This window comes from Cryptomeria japonica, chromosome 10 (genome assembly GCF_030272615.1).
Source record: "Cryptomeria japonica chromosome 10, Sugi_1.0, whole genome shotgun sequence".
Lineage (NCBI taxonomy): Eukaryota > Viridiplantae > Streptophyta > Pinopsida > Cupressales > Cupressaceae > Cryptomeria > Cryptomeria japonica.
The window spans coordinates 255,309,195-255,327,359 of NC_081414.1; positions in this window are offsets into that span (position 1 = coordinate 255,309,195).

The window sequence follows — 18,165 nt, forward strand, 5'->3', positions numbered from 1 at the left end:
AACTTCTAGGGAGAAAGCTATGTTTATTAAACTTGATATGGTGAAGGCTTATGATTGGGTGAGTTGGATTTTCTTACAAAATGTTCTCTTAGCCTTTGGTTTTGGGGAGGATTGGGTTAATTGGGTCCTCAGTTGTGTTACCTCTACTTCCTTTTCAGTTCTTATTAATGGGGAACCTTCAGAGCTTTTCAGTGCTTCTCGAGGCTTGAGGCAAGGGGATCCCTTGTCCCCCTATTTATTTATTATCATTTCTGAGGGACTTGGCAGATTTATTAAGTCTTGGGTGAGGCAGGGCCTTATTCATGGGTGGTGTTGGAACAATTCTTTCCCTTCTTATTCCCATCTTCAATTTGTGGGTGACACTTCTCTGTGGCTAGGGCTAAAATCAATGAGGCTGTGAATTCCAGGAGAACTCTGGCTAATTATTTGTCAACTTCCAGCCAACGTATTAATGAGGCTAAATCCTTTATCTATTTCTTTAATACTCCTCAGCTTATTCAGACTAGGATTGCTCAGATCCTCAGATTTCATATTGGTTTTCTCCCTCTTGTGTCCCTTGGGATTCCTTTGGTTGTGGGCCCTCACCGTAGGGATTTTTGGTAGGGGATTTTAGACAAGTTTTCAGAGAAAGGTTAGTCATTGGACCTTTAGATGGCTCTCCTCTACTGGGAGAGTGATTCTCTTGAAGACAATGGTGCAGGCTCTCCCCATCTATAGGTGTTGTGTGCAGGTTCCTCCTTATTTTGTGAGGGAGTTTGATGCTCTTTCCCATTAGTTTTTATGATCTGGCAATATTCTCTCCTCTAAGTGCAGCCTTGTCAGATGGGACTCTATTTGTAGACCAAAGTTTGTTGGCGGCCTTGGTATTCAAAATATTGGTCTAGTTGGGAAGGCTTTGGCAGCTAAGTTGTATTGGATATGGTGCACCTGCTAGGATCAGGATTGGGCCAATATTTTAACCCACAAGTACCTCCCAGGTGTGGATAGCCAAGATGTGCCTCATTTGGATTTGACCAGTAGGGGATCTTGTATCTGGGAAACTCTAAAAAAAGGAGCTAGGCTTATTAAGGAGAGCCTCTTTTGGATTTGTAATAAGGGCTCTGAATCCCTTTTTTGGTAGGACTATTAGGATGGCTACCCTCCTATTCTCTCTAGCTTCCCTTGTCTGTAGTCTCTTTGCAATATATTCTTTGATGTTGGTTGGGTTAAGGTGGAAAACTTTAAAAAGATTGTTCGTAGAGGGCAAATTGAGATGTCCTATTGGAAGGACCCATAGGAGTGGCCTTTGGGTGGTTCAATTGATGACCTTCTTGAGCTGGCAAAGATTTTGGATGGGAGAATATACAGTTCCCTCAAAGAGAGGGACAGGCTTGCTTGGGGCCCTAACCCAAAAGGTAAATTTACAGTTGTTGCGGGGTATTGCTATGCTTGATAGACAAGTGCATGGTTTGGCTGAGGTGCCCTGGTGGAAGAAGGTATGGCATATCTCTTCTTGGCCTAAGTGTAACTTTTTTTATGGCTAGTTGTTCAAAGGAAATACCTTACTTGGGAGAACCTTCATAGGAGAGGTTTTTAGGGTCCCTCCATCTGTGTCTTTTGTAGGAGCAGTGAAGAATGTAGCTCACACTTGTTTTTTTAGTGTTCTTTTTCTAAGGAAATCTGGCATAGGTGGTGGAGGCATGGCAACATGCCTGTGTTCATGCTTCTTCTTTGATATAATTTTGGGAAAGCTTGGCCAAACCCATAGTGAAAATATCCTTCCTTCAGGTGGCTTAGGCTATTGGTCCAACTTTCATTATTTGGAATCTTTGGCTAGAAAGGAATTGTAGGGCCTTTTGTGATTCCAAGATGGGTAATTTGCATTTGTGGTAGAAGATAGTTAGTAGCCTTCGGGAGACTATTTCTATTAAGTGTGATATATTTGATACTATTGATCCAGGTGATTATGCTATTGTGAAGAATTTGAATTTGGGAGATAGTGGATTGGGTTGTACTACTAGCAAAATATTCACTTCTTTTAAGTAGAGGATTCATAGGGATGGGAGGTGGACACCTCCCCCTGTCAAGGTTCTAAAAATAAATACTGATGGTTCCTCTCGGGGGAATACTGGTCATGCTGCCATTGGTGGTATTGGTAGAGGTAGTGATGAGGCTGTTATTTTTCTTTTTTCAATTTATAAAGGTCAACACTCTAATAATTTAATGGAGGCACTTGCTATTAAGATTGTGGTTGATTGAATTTGTTCTCTAGGCTAGAGGAATATTATTTGTGAGTCAAACTCCCAAATTGTTGTGGATATGTTGAATAAGAAGAATCTGGATGATGTTAGTTGGCAACTTGCCTCTATGGTTAAACATATTTGGTGTTTGTGAAGTTCTTTGGATTTTTCTTCATTTTGTCACATTCTAAGAGAATGGAATAGAGTGGTTGACTGTTTGGCAAAGTGGGCTTCTGAGCACGGTGATGGTTGGGATTTTGGGGAGAGAGATGGATTACCGGCTGATTATACTGAGACTTTGGAAGGGTTATTGTTGGAGGACATGAATATGTAGTGTGTTGCTATGTTCTCTGTTGAGACCTTATGTTATCTCTCTTTTGTTGGGCCTTGGGCCTTTGTTTTGTAATTTTTCTTTTATCTGAATAAATTTTCCCCTTTTTTCCCAAAACTATTAATAATTATTAAATTAAAAATAGACATTTTTTGAAAGGCTTGATGAAATTTTTTTAATTTATGATTAAAAGTAATTAAAATATTTTTTATGTATTAAAATGATTTAAAAATTGGCATGTTAATGGGCTTGCTCTAGCTAATTCAAAATTCGAGAAGGTGAAGGTGGTGAAGTGGTCCAAGACCAGGGAGGGATGGTATAAAATCAACTTTGATGTGGCATCAAAGGGTAACCAGGACCATCGAGAGATAGATTTATGGAATGAGATTTAGAGGGAAATATTGTAACAGTCGAAGCTTCAAAACTTGCAGAGTGAATGAACAATGAAGTTGAGGCATAGGTGGCTATTGAAGCATTGAAATTGGGGGTAAAATGGGCTTCTTGAAAATACAACTTGAAGGAGAATCCTTGATTATTATTAATGCAATAAAAAAGGGTGAAATGCATGCCTGTAATTTAAATAAACATATAATCATTGTCAAACATTTATTAGAATAACTATGCCACTGTTTTGAGGAGTTTGATGGTGGGCTCGGTCTTTGAGTTGGAATAACTATGCCACTGGTTTTAGAAACTATTAATGAAAGGGTGTGAAGTGATGTGACTATTAGGACCCGGAGGCAACTGAGAGTGGGGGGGTGAATCAGTTGTCTATTAATTTTAACCCAAATATAACTTAGTCAAACTTGATACATAATACCGGTAAACCAATCTTAATGTCGATTGACAGATTAACAGTTAATATCAATACCGATGAAACTTAATGCATGAAACAAAAATAGAAACAACATCCACAACACATAACATAGAGATTTGTATGTGGAAACCCTGTAAGGGGAAAAACCATAGTGGGAAACCTTACCCACAATCAGATGATACTACTAAAAATAGTATGTGTATACAAATGGGGTTCTGCACATGCAGAAAGGCCAACCGCCTAGAGCTCATTGCTCAATCACAAAATAGCAGTCACACTGACTACAATTGGATGATTAAATCCAATGATGATGTATTGCACAACATAGCATCTCCAATGCTAAATTTAGTATTGGTTAAGTTCTGATAATCACCTTCAAACCTTCCTTGAACCTTCTCTATGGTCTGCTAATATAATATTCAATATTTGCACATACCATGTTACAATACCATAACCTTTTTCTTCTCTGCTCATATCATTCTATCATCTCACAATTGAGACCTTACATATATACCAAAACCTAGGACCAAATGTGTAGGTCAACTAATTAAGAATATTACAATTAAATCAATTACAAATAAGTCAAGATGCAATGCATCATGTTGGCTCAATACAATTATAACAATATCCAATCAATAAATCATCTCCATAACGTGTCGTGCTGATTTGGAATAGATAACATGTGTCGGTCCATAACCTAGACCAATTTGCCAGTAACAGCAAATATGTCAACCCAATTAGACCAATAACCAAAATACAAAAATCAAGTGTCCAAACCATGTCTTTGACATAACCAAGTGATCTCTAGATGATAACAAGTCATCCTCAGTGTCGGTGAACAATATAACCTATCAGTGAACAATATACCAGTGACTGTGCATAAGTCACTGAACTTGTCGATGAACATAATGTGTTGGTTCAACATAACCAAAGATCTCCAGAAGGATAAGTGTTGATAAGTGTTGACATCAATGACAAAATCAATGCAACACATCCATAATACCAACAATATCCCCCTTTGGCATTGATGGCAACACAAGATGGAAAAACATCTAAGTGCCAAAACAGAATGCCAAAAAACCAAAAACCAACAATCTCCAGAATAGATCAATACCAGAAATCAAAATACAAATGCAAAGAGTATATATCACTCGCCCAATGAATAATCTCTTCCCAAAGGATAATGTTTGTTTTTCCATAGATATCTCTCCCCCTTTGACATCAAATGCCAAAGAAATATAAATACCAGATACAACCAATTCATAGAACCAATTACAATAACAAACTGTTATATCCAACTTCTCCAACTACTCCCCCTGAGAAGTAGCTCTCCTCCATCAAAGCCGGAAAAAGGTTTTCTCTGTTAATTATGTCGGTTTGATGTCAATCATAAACTGTCTAAGTCTCTACCGGTGAGGGTATAAGCCCAAGCTACTCTATGAGATATTCAAAAGTTTCCCTAGGAAAAGCCTTAGTAAAGATATCTACAATCTGCTCTTTAGTATTCACATAAACCAATCTCACTTCTTTTGCTTCAACATGCTCTTTCAAAAAATGATATTTGATAGAAACATGTTTAGTTTTAGAGTGAAATATCGGATTCTTAGATATATCAATTGTTGTTGAATTATCAGAATAAATGATTATAGGTTCTTCACATTTTACCTTTATGTCCTTCGACATTTTCTTAATCCATAATACCTGAGTACAGTTAGTTACTACTACAACATATTCTGATTCTGATGTTGATAATGATGTACAACCAAGAAAGAATGCCCCGTTGGTGGTGCTCTTTTTGTCATCTACATCTCCTACCCAATTTGCATCAGTGTATGCACATAAATCAAAATTTTCATCTTTAGGATACCATAAACCAAAATTTGTTGTGCCTTGTAGATACCAAAAAATCCTTTTTACTGTTGATTCATGATTTTCTTTAGGATTACTCTGAAATATTGAAACAATACATACTCCATTCATTATATCAGGTCTTGTTTGTGTCAAATACAGTAAACCTCCAATCATAGATTTGTATCTTGTCAAATTAACAGGAGTTGATTCATCCATCAATGACAATTTATCAATTGTAGTCATAGGAGTACTTACCGGTTTAGAGTTTTTCATACCAAATTTCTTCAGTAATTCCTTCAAGTACTTTGTTTGACATATGAATATATCTTTATTAGTCTGTGAAATCTGCAATCCTATAAAGAATTTTATCTCTCCAATCATAGACATTCCAAATTCTTCTTGCATCTTATTAGCAAAGTCTTTACACAATCCATCTTCTCCTCCAAAAATGATGTCATCAACAAAAACTTCAATAACTAAGATGTCTTAATTAGTCACTTTGAAATATAAGTTGATGTCAATATTACCTTTAGTGTAACCAAGCTTCAAAAGATATTTGTCCAATCTAGCATACCAAGCTCAGCTTGCTTTAATCCATACAAAGCTTTCCTTAATCTGCAAACCATATCTTCGTCATTTGTTAATGAAAATCCATCAGGTTGTTCAATGTAAACTTCCTCTTCAAGATCACCATTCATAAATGCACATTTCACATCCATTTGATATACTTTATAGTTTTTGGTCATCCATGCAAATTGGTCTAGGTTACGGACCGGCACACGTTATCTATTCCAGATCAGCACGACACATTATGGAGATGATTTATTGATTGGATATTGTTATATTTGTATTGAGACGACATGATGCATCGCATCTTGACTTATTTGTAATTAATTTAATTGTAATATTCTTAATTAGCCGACCTACACATTTGGTCGTAGGTTCTGGTATATATGTAAGGTCTCAATTGTGAGATGATAGAGTGATATGAGTAGAGAAGAAAAAGGTTATGGTATTATAACATGGTATGTGCGAATATTGAATATTATATGAGCAGACCATAGAGAAGATTCAAGGAAGGTTTGAAGGTGATTATCAAAGCTTAACCGGTACTAAATTCAGCATTGGAGATGCTATTTTGTGCAATACATCATCATTGGATTTAATCATCCAATTGTAGTCAGTGTGACTCCTATTTTGTGATTGAGCAGTGAGCTCTAGGTGGTTGGCCTTTTTGCATGTGCAGAACCCCATTTGTATACACATACTATTTTTAGTAGTATCATCTGATTGTGGGTAAGGTTTCCCATCGTGGTTTTTCCCCTTACAGGGTTTCCACATATAAATCTTTGTGTTATGTGTTGTGGATGTTGTTTCTCTTTATGTTTCATGCATTAAGTTTCACTGGTATTGATATTAACTGTTAATCTGTCAACCTGATTAGACCGATAACCAAAATACCAAAATCAAGTGTCCAAACCATGTCTTTGACATAACCAAGTGATCTCCAGATGATAACAAGTCATCCTCAGTGCCAGTGAACAATATAACCTGTCGGTGAACAATATGCTGGTGACTGTGCATAAGTCACTAAACTTGCTGGTGAACATAATGTGTCGGTTCAACATAACCAAAGATCTCTAGAAGGATAAGTGTTGATAAGTGTTGACATCAATGAAAAAACTAATGCAACGCATCCATAATACCAACAGTGACATGGGTAGCACTTGGTGCACATAATTGAGGATGGGTGACAACTGCATTTTAATATGGAGGCCACATTTTCCTTGATTACACCAAGGCAACAATTAGCATTTATGGGCAAAGTCACTGGAAAAAGAATGAAAAATATTTTCAATTTTCATGAAGTTATTTTCATTTAGATCGTGGAAATCTTTCTGGGTGAAGAGTTTTTTACGACTAAACATGGGTATAGGACAAATATAGACATTGTGTCAATGGTGGTGGTGTGAGGGTTGGAGGTTGGATGGAAAGAAGATGTTGATGTGTTGAAGGGTTGTGTGGAAAATCATTGAATGTATGGTTTGCATTCAATGTTAAAAAGGGAAATTTTGGGGGTAGGTTTTATATTTCCTATAGAGGTGGCCAAGGGCATAAATGAGGAGACTCCTCAATAGATGATGTTGTTTATTCACTGGGTGTATGGGACGAACAAAGATGAGTGTCATGTAAAAGAGTATATTAGTTGCGATTTGTTGATTCATAACCTACAAGCGAAGGAATGAGAGTGAGCCAAAGGAAAGAGGAAGGCAAGTATGGAGGAGGAACTAGAAGCAAGATTCAAGATGAAAGACCAATGGGTTAATGGGCCTTTGAAAGTGTAAAGCGGAAAATCGCAAGCGAACCCTAAGTGTTCCCCCCACCACTCCGAGGAGAGGGGAAGGAGGTCACTAGGATTGATGGTTTTCACTTAGGGGAGACTTTACATTCAAAAGAGGGGTTGAAACCCACAAGATCCAATCCCACACAATGCAAGATTGGATTCTAAATGAGTTTCAAGGGTTAAGACAACAAGGCTACCCTCTTTTGTAAAGAATGTAGATAGAAAGATTAAGCTAGGAATGCATGAAAAGTGAGAAAGATTCACTTATAAAAAGAGATAGGAATATAGGATGAAGCTGCGGACCTCGAATTAGCAGTAAAATGTCGAGACGGTGCTGTCCTACAAATTTGAGCGAAAGTTGACGGGACGATGGCGCCCGGCGTGCACACAGTCCTCCGAAAAATCCGCGAAACGAAGGGGGATCTGTTCGTCTCTGCACAAGGATTCCACATCTTCAATTACAGCCGCGTACCTGCAACCTACACACAGAAAAGTGAAGACGATTGGGGAGTTAGGGATTAGGGGTTTTCCCTTAGGTCAAACCCCAGTTTTGGAATTAACCAAGAAATGAGAATGCTATAAATGTAAATGATTGTAATGTAAAACAAGTACTAGTACCTTGTTGTAAGAATGTTTGTATTCTTACATGTGAAGGTGTAGATGTTGTTGTATGTTGTATGTTGTAAGTGATCTCCTCTTCAATGGTTGAATCCTTGTCTTGAATGCAACACTTAGCCTTGAATGGAGACTTAGAATGATCAATTGCTTGAAGGAATGCTTGAATGCTTGAATGCTCGAATGTTTGCCTAGCGTTTCCGCCTCTTGTACACACATGTCCTTCCTCCTCAAAATGGGAGAGGAAATGTAGTTTATATACTTGTCAATTAGGGTTAAAAGACTGATTTTTTTGACCTTAGGCCGACCAGGAAACAATATTTCCCGAATTGCAAACATAAAGACCCGAGGCCCCAAAAGAGACCGGGCCCAAAATAGGGCTAGGGACCAGGGCACTGGGCGCCATGGTCCTAGGGGACCAGGGCGCTGGGCACCCTAGTCCTAAAGGACCAGGGCGCTGGGTGCCATGGTCCCACCTCTAGGGATAGCGGGGTGCAAGGAGGATCAGGCCAGGGTGCTGAAAAATGCAGTTTTTGATGTCATGAACAAGTTTCGGGGTCTCCATTCAGATTCAGTGTTGCGTCGCCATCATGAAGACCCAAATGCAGTCGAAATTGCAAGTGTCACAATTTTAGGATGCTACATTTAGCCCCCACTTTAGCGGGAGTATAAGCGTACGCTCATACTTCCGGTAAAGTACAAGGAAACAATATTGAAAGACTTTCACCACGTCAAGGAGGCAAGATACACCAAGCCCCCAGTGGACTAAGGATCTTATGACTTCGATTGACAAAGTAAAAGGGAAGATCACGAGGGAGAACCATGATTGTCAGTAGTAAGGTTCCCTCACTATGAGTCATGCAAGAGAAATACCAAAAATTTTCAAGGCAAAGCTAAGTTCGCCAAGAAATTTTCAAGTATCCTAAAGGGATAGACGGGGTGTATGCCCCCCTACGTTAAAGCGATCGCACATGCCTCAATAGGGGTGATTGCTTTAAGGTAATGATACACATAAGAAATGAGAAGGGAAAGGAGCATGTTATCACAAAGATTTAGCCCCCAAGTGTGAGATAAACCCAAGGATAATAGATACAAAACACAAAGCATGAGGTGACTTCACTTTCCTCGGGGTCAGTATGTTGTATATCATATGTATGTATGCATAATTGTTCTTCATTCCCCAATCAAGGAAGGTCACCTAGAAGAAGGGAACACATGTGTCTTTTGAGTCAACATGAGAGAGACCAAAAGAGATCTCAATGCTTTGCATCGTCCTCAAGTAGACAACACTAAGGACAACAAATAGATGAATGAGAATAACACATAGAAGAAGTAACAAAAGAAAGAGAGGAGGAGAGAATCTGCTATGCTAATGAAACTAGTCTAGCATGTCATCTACCCCCTGATCTTGCTGATCAATATTTCAGGAAGGCAGGGAACATGCTAGAGGAGGAACATCCAACATAGCAGATGGAGCTATCACAAGATCCAAACAAGGTCTATGTTCATGTTCCAAGCCACGTTGTTCTTGTCTAGGAGCTAGGATAAGTGCTTTAGAAAATTCGTTAGATAAATGGTTATCAACATCAACATATTCATATTCACTACCAGAAGCAAGAGAAGTAACATTTTCATCATCATCAAGATTTATAAAAATAGGATCTTTAACTCGCACAGGATCAAAACCATCATGCATCTTATGTTTAGGAGATTTTGGAGAAAATGGAATAATGCTTGTTGAAGGTGTTTTTGGAGATTGCAAAGTTTGAGAAGCAGCTGCCTGAGCTCTAAGACGACACTTTCATTGGCATTCACATGCAGAACGATTTCATCTAGTCTTAGTAGGAAGTGGAGAAGATTGAGGAGGAGGAATGTTCTCATCTTTATCAGTTGGGTGTTTAGGTTGTGGTCTCTTAGGCTGGATAATAGGAGAAGAGGAAGGTCTCTTCTCTCCATAAGAGGAAGGAGGAGGAACTACTCCATATAAAGGAGGAATATTTGGTTTAGGAAGGAGACCGAGTCCATCATGATGAGGAGGTATAGGTCTACTTTTAGAAATTTTATTAGGCATAGACATAGTCACATCCATAGGGATGGGTTGGGAATCTTCTTGAGGAAAGACATTAGTTTTATCTTTCAAAGGAAGAACTTCCTTCTCAAGAATGATAGAAATACCAAGTTTGGGTGTTCTAGGTTCACTTAAGGATAGGATCATATCTGTTTTCCACTTTTGATAAGATTTGAAAAGATGATCACTTCGCGGAGGAAGAGATTGGAATTGTTTAGGCCAAAAATAATCAATAGGAACGCTAGAAGTTCTTTCAGCTGGTTTAAAGAGACTATGATTGACAGTAAAAACTTCACCATTATGGGGAAATTTCAAACACTTGTGAATAGGAGAAGCAATAGCTTTCATGGAAGATAACCAAGGATAGCCTAGCTTCACATGAAATTGTTCGAATGAAGGAATAATAGCAAAGTTCACATCAAGGGATTTGTTATGGACCTCAATAGGTAATGTAATAGAACCAATTGCAGGAGAAGAAAATGCATCAAATAATTTCACAATCACATCTGTTTTGTCATAGATCACTTGATTCAATTGCAAAGTAAAGAGAAATTCTTCAGTAATAACATTAACCATGCACGAAGGATCAATAAGCACTCCACGGCAAGGTGTATTCTTGACTTTTGCAACTATATATAAAGGACCATCAAGTGCCCTGATAGTTTCACTAGAATCAAATGTGATGGAAGGTTCTTTAGGGTTTTCTTGCTGCTCTACAAAGTTAATCACATTCGGAGTTATAGACACAAGACCATCAGATGAGAAAGAGGAATCATTAGCCTCAATCGCATTAGAGGTATGAGAAGGTAATGGATCAGTAAAAATCTTAAGATTTTGGTTAGGAGGAGCTATAGATGTATTGCCTTTATCATTCACTCCTAAAACAGAGATAGTATTATTATCAATCAAATCTTGAATTTTACCCTTTAAAGCAAAACATTTTTCAGTATCATGCCCAGGTTGACGATGAAATTGACAAAAAGATTTGTTATCAAAATAGGGTGAATTAATCTTTGTAGGATCGATTTTCTTTATAGGAGGGAGAGTAAGCACATTTTGTTCCAATAACTTATTCATAATACTATGCAATGATTCATTCAAAGGAGTAAACTTTCTTTCTTTCTTGAAAAACTTAGAAATAGGAGGCACACCTGATGCTGCATTCACATTGTTGTTGATGATGTTTTCATTGAATTTAACGGACTCTTTGTTCGGTTTAAACTTTCCAAATGGTTGTTGACTACTATTACCTTTATCACTCGGAGCCATAGGATTTGCTTGTTCCATTTGACTCATAGTCAGTTGATAATTGTGAAGAGTTGCACACAACTGTTGGAAAGCAGTAAACTCAGAAAACAAAATTTTTTCTCTAATATCTTTTTGTAAATTAGAAATAAAGATTCTTTGAATATCATTGTCAGGCACTGGAAAAGAGATTTGATTATACAAATGCTTATATCTACCAATGAAATCAGTCACTTTTTCTTTAACACCTTGTTTACAATGCATTAAATCAATCAAAGTAACTTTAGGACTTATATTGTTTTGAAATTGTTGAATAAAAGCATTTGCAAGTTGTTCGAAAGAAGTAATAGAATAAGAAGGCAATGAGCAATAACATTGTAGGGCTTTATCTCTTAAAGTCCTAGTAAACAGTTTTGCAAGCAACCTTTGGTCATAAGCAAAATCGGTACATATTGTTTGAAAAGTCTTAACATGTGTTAGAGGATCACCTTTACCATTATAAAACTCCAAATGCAGGATTTCAACATGCTTAGGAGGGATAGCTCGAACAATGTCAAGAGAAAGTGGGCTCGCAACATCAAATGTGGGCACACTAAACTTAGATTGATTCATAGAGGCAATTTGTTGCTGTAAAGAAGAGACAGTTTGTGCAAGATTGTTAATGGTCGCTTCAGTCGAGGAGTTCATATTAGACGTGTTAGATTGTGATGGAGGTATTATGTTATTGAAAGAAGATATTGATTGAGAGTAAGGTGGCGGGACACTATGATAGTTAGTCATAGGAGATGATTGGAAAAGAGGAGCACTACAAGGAGGAATGGAATGGTTGAATGAATTGCCCCCTTGCGTCATGTTCATTTGTGGAGATGTAATAGGAACACTTATTGAAGGAATGAATGAAGAAGTTGGATTGAATGAAGGAAGAGGGTTAATTGAAGAGGAAGGATTGCCCCCATGACTGGTGATCATAGGCGGAATATCTTGTATAGAAGTAGTCATTATGTTTGATGTAAAGGTAGGTATGCTAGCAATAGAAGTTGTCAAAGGAATAGAATGATTGACTTGAGTGGGAGGTTGTGTATAACCTAAAGTTTCGGCACAACTCTTCATAGGCATCACATTCGAATCCACAATGTGTGCAATACCATGCAAAATATCAATTCCATTCTTATCACTTTGAACCATACGTTTTAGACCCTCAATTAATGAAAGAGCTTGACTATCGGGATACTCATGAGACATCCATTGCTGAAAATCGTCAAATTGGTTATCCAATTTCGAAAGTTGTTCTTCAGAAACCTCATGGAGAGCTTCTTCATCATTAAGAGGATTAGAGGAATTACCCATGTCCTCGTTAAAGAGGCCATTCAAATTAGGTTCCATCTCCTTGGTAATTAAACCTTGGAAATACTTAATTCTAAGGCTTTGTCTAACGGGAATAGTGTAAGTAGGGCTTATTGTTGTAAAACTCATGCACTAGAGAGACAAAGAAGATTTTGAATTTAGAGGTAGCAAATTTCAATAAAACCAGCCAATCTCCTAGATTTAAGCTGTTAAATGCAATCACTACAATCTCCCGAAATTTCAGAAAAAATGCCAGGGACCGTGGCGCTCGGGGTGCACACGGTCCTCGCAACTTTTTTCAAAATTTTCAGGGATGAAAGTTATGATGATTTTAAAGCTAATCTGAAAAAATTGAGTGATTTTATGATCTGTAGATAGGCCAAATTAAAGTTGCAATCTCAAAATTGAACCCTACCAAGATTGTTGAAAAATGTAAAATTTGAATTTTGAAAAAGAGAGGGAAACTGAAATTTTGAATTTTATGATTTTAGAGGGAATACTAAGAGCAATGCAAGCTTTGAAATTTAAAAGTTGACTCAATTTCACGCAAAATTCAATTTTGAAAGTGGAAATCAAGGTTGTTGTAATTAAACATTTAATTTCAAAAGTTACAAACTGCAAAAATTTGAATGAAGCACTGAAATTTCGAATGAATACCGACACACTTTTCAGATTTAGGACAGTAAGAAACCAATTTTGACACAAAATTTCAATTTCAACAATTTTTGAATGATTAGAAGCCTTAGTCCAAGCAATCCCTAGACCAACTTTGACCTTAATTTTGAAAGTGTTGGAATTGATAAAATCAGCCAAAATTCTGGATTTTAACAGAAAAATACAGTAAGATCTAACTCTCGAAATTTCGGAAAAAATGTCGGGGACGATGGCGCCCGGGGTGCACACGGTCCTCGCAACTTTTTTCCAAATTTTCAGGGATGAGAGATATTATGATTTTGTTGCGGAATCCAAAGTTACAACTGATTTGGAGATGTTTTGATCAGTGAAATCATCAGTCAAAGGCTGAATCAAGAGGGTTTTAAAAATTTAGGGTTTTGACACTTAACCACTTAATTTTCAGAATTAAAGCACAAATATGAATTGATAATTTGCAATAGAAGGGCAGATCTGAAACAAGCATTAACAATTAAACATTTCACAAGCTCAATTACTAAAAAGAAAATTTAGGGTTTTCATGTAATTAACCTCTAAAATTTGCAAAAGATCAAACATGGAAATGTAATTAAGGAAGCAAATTTTTCAGATCTAATCATGAATAATCAGAAAGGATGTTCACGTCGAGTTCACCAAAATGTAAAGCGGAAAATCGCGAGCGAACCCTAAGTGTTCCCCCCACCACTCCGAGGAGAGGGGAAGGAGGTCACTAGGGTTGACGGTTTTCACTTAGGGGAGGCTTTACATTCAAAAGAGGGGTTGAAACCCACAAGATCTAATCCCACACAATGCAAGATTGGATTCTAAATGAGTTTCAAGGGTTAAGACAGCAAGGCTACCCTCTTTTGTAAAGAATGCAGATAGAAAGATTAAGCTAGGAATGCATGAAACGTGAGAAAGATTCACTTATAAACAGAGATAGGAATATAGGATGAAGTTGCGGACCTGGACTTAGCAGTAAAATGTCGAGACGGTGTTGTCCTGCAAATTTGAGTGAAAGTTGACGGGACAATGGCGCCCGGCATGCACATGATCCTCCGAAAAATCCGCGAAACGAAGGGGGATCTGTTCGTCTCTGCACAAGGATTCCACATCTTCAATTACAGCCGCGTACCTACAACCTACACACAGAAAAGCGAAGACGATTGGGGGGTTAGGGATTAGGGGTTTGCCCGTAGGTCAAACCCCGGTTTTGGAATTAACCAAGAAATGAGAATGCTATAAATGTAAATGATTGTAATGTAAAACAAGTTCTAGTACCTTGTTGTAAGAATGTTTGTATTCTTACATGTGAAGGTGTAGATGTTGTTGTATGTTGTATGTTGTAAGTGATCTCCTCTTCAATGGTTGAATCCTTGTCTTGAATGCAACACTTATCCTTGAATGGAGACTTAGAATGATCAATTGCTTGAAGGAATGCTTGAATGCTTGAATGCTTGAATGTTTGCCTAGCGTTTCCGCCTCTTGTACACACATGTCCTTCCTCCTCAAAATGGGAGAGGAAATGTAGTTTATATACTTGTCAATTAGGGTTAAAAGACTGATTTTTCCGACCTTAGGCCGACCAGGAAACAATATTTCCCGAATTCCAAACATAAAGACCTGAGGCCCCAAAAGAGACCGGGCCCAAAATAGGGCCAGGGACCAGGGCGCTGGGTGCCATGGTCCCACCTCTAGGGACAGCGGGGTGCAAGGAGGATCAGGCCAGGGTGCTGAAAAATGCAGTTTTTGATGTCATGAACAAGTTTCGGGGTCTCCATTCAGGTTCAGTGTTGCGTCGCCATCGTGAAGACCCAAATGCAGTCGAAATTGCAAGTGTCACAATTTTAGGATGCTACAGAAAGCAGTGAGGAAGAAAAGAAAAGAAAAGAAAAACATTGTTTTTCGTTTAAAGCTTGTTTATGTAGTTACTTGATCAATTGTTTATGTTTAAATAAACTATTAAACTGTATAAATGAGTGTATATGGCAGAATACTGGTAGACGAGGTTGGGGTTTTGGTTGATGTTTTGTCAGACTATGGACATTGTTTTGGAGAAAATTTTGTAATTTCTCTTTGTGATGTGGGATAGATGATACTACAACTTATATACTTTGTTTTGAATACCAATAAAATACATATAATTATTGACAAAAAGGAAATGATTAAAAAATTATGATTTTCAAAAAGTATTTAAAAATAGAATGATTTCAAAGAGATATATAAAATACAATTATAAATAATACATATAATAGTTAGGTTTATTTTTTAATAAAGATATTTGTATTTAATTTTTCATTTAATTTAATTTAAACTGAATCAAATCCCTATAATTGTTTTTATTATCTATATTTTGAGATAAAAAAGAATTATTAAAATTTATATATCTATTTAAAAAATATTTTATTTACAATATTATAAATAATTAAAAATAGAAAAATAAAACTATTTAAAATAGACATTTCTTTTTTAAAAATACAAAGAAATCCAAAAAAAACCTTAAAAAATCTATCATTTCTAAAAAAATTCTCTTATAACACCAAATTTTTTAAACCAATCATAGTGAAGATAAATAATTTCTACAATATCTTAAATTTAAAAATGTAAATCTCAACTTTACAAAAACCAAGTTTATTTTGCAAGCAAAAATAATAATCACTTTTGATTGGTGCAAACTAATTGATCAATTGGGCTTCAATGAATGCAATAGTATTGCCTACAACAAGTACTAATAATAATAACTACGATGACAAGCACAACTAACAAGGCTCTTCAAATATTAACATCTGTATTTTGCAACCTTCCAACCTACAATTTCAATGATGATTAATGATCTTGGCTATTTTTTCTTAATAAATATTAGTCAAATATTAGACTAAGTATTTGAATTTTGACAATTATCTTTTCAATATTTAAATTTCTGAGTCTTTTGTAAAAAAATTTTGCTTCCTTTTTATGTGTTCTCTTTTTTGCGTTCACTCTTTCTTCCATGCTTTACGCTTAAACTTTTTTCGGCACCCTCAACAACTTTCTAAATCTAATCTCCCCCCTAAAATATTTTTATAATGTTTTTACAAATTTTTCAATTGATTTTCTTCCAAGCTAATGCTAAGTTAACAACGGACCCAATGCGTCAAGTTCTTGCCAATAGTGTGCTTAGTTTAGAATAGAAAACAAAAAAGGATTTGGTTAGATTAGAGATAGAGGGGGAAAGAATGAGAGTGGGAGGTGACAAAGACAAGTAATAGAGAGAGGTATTGAGAGAGGTGGAGAGAGGAATGGAGAGGGGAAAAGATAAAGAGATAGAGATAGAGATAGGGATAGCGATAGAGATTGTGTGTGTGTGTGTGTGTGTGTGTGTGTGTGTGTGTGTGTGTGTGTGTGTGTGTGTGTGTGTGTGTGTGTGTGTGTGTGTGTGTGTGTGTGTGTGTGTGTGTGTGTGTGTGTGTGTGTGTGTGCGTGTAAAAGAGAGACAAAGAGAGGGAGAGATAAATATAGAAAAGAGAAGTAGAGAGATATAGAAAGAGGGATTGATAGGGAGAGAGAAAGAGATGGACATAGAAAGAGGAAGAGATAGGAATGAGAAAGCTCTCTCTCTCTCTCTCTCTCTCTCTCTCTCTCTCTCTCTCTCTCTCTCTCTCTCTGTGTGTGTGTGTGTGTGTGTGTGTGTGTGTGTGTGTGTGTGTGTGTGTGTGTGTGTGTGTGTGTGAGAGAGAGAGAGAGAGAGGGAGATTTTAGTTGTAGATGACATTCTAGATATTTGAATAAAATGAAATGAAGAGAAACCAATAAATATTTTAAAAGAACTTAAGAATGAAATAAAAAATAGAAACTTGATTTATTCAAAATTAGTATTATTAGTTTGTGATTCTATATTGAGATTTGAAATCTAAATACCATCTAAATTGTCTTAATTTGATACTGTGTTAGATTTAATATGAATAACATTAAAATAATATTAAAATTTTCTAGAATTGAAACAATATTATGATGACATAAATTTAAGAGCAAACAAAATGAAAGAATTTGAAAAAATTATAAAATAATATATTCAAGATGTTGTAATTAAAGAAATGACTTCATGTATAAAACTAAACTATATGAAAAATCTTAATGCTCAAATTTTAACTCTACAAATAAAACCAAAGTTAAAAAATAAAAAATGAAATAAAACCTATTAAAAATTTACAAAGTGAATTCTTAATCCTTTTAAAATTTAAAATTTCTAAAAAATAAACAAATTTTTATATTTGTCAAACCTTTGTTTTTTATGTTAATGATAATTATAAAATATGAGTCAATCATTAATACTATAACATTAAATTCAAAAGTATTTTTTAATTGATCAATCTTTTAATTGTAATCGATTGCACTAAAATAGCAGTTAAAATACTTTTAAATTACATTGTATAAATAAATAAAAAAATATTATGAATTAAACTTTAAGTAAAATATAAAAATTAAAAATAAATGATTTAAAGTTTAAATTTTAATTATTACATAAAAAATTACAAGTAAAATCGAAATATAGAAAGTTAAAAATAAAATGCAATCTATTGAAAAATAAAAAGCCAACTCATATTTGTATTTATATTTGCTAAAGATTCAATTATTAATACAAATAAATGAAACTGCTACCCTTAAATAAATTAAAAAAGAAATCACCTTTATGAGGAAGGT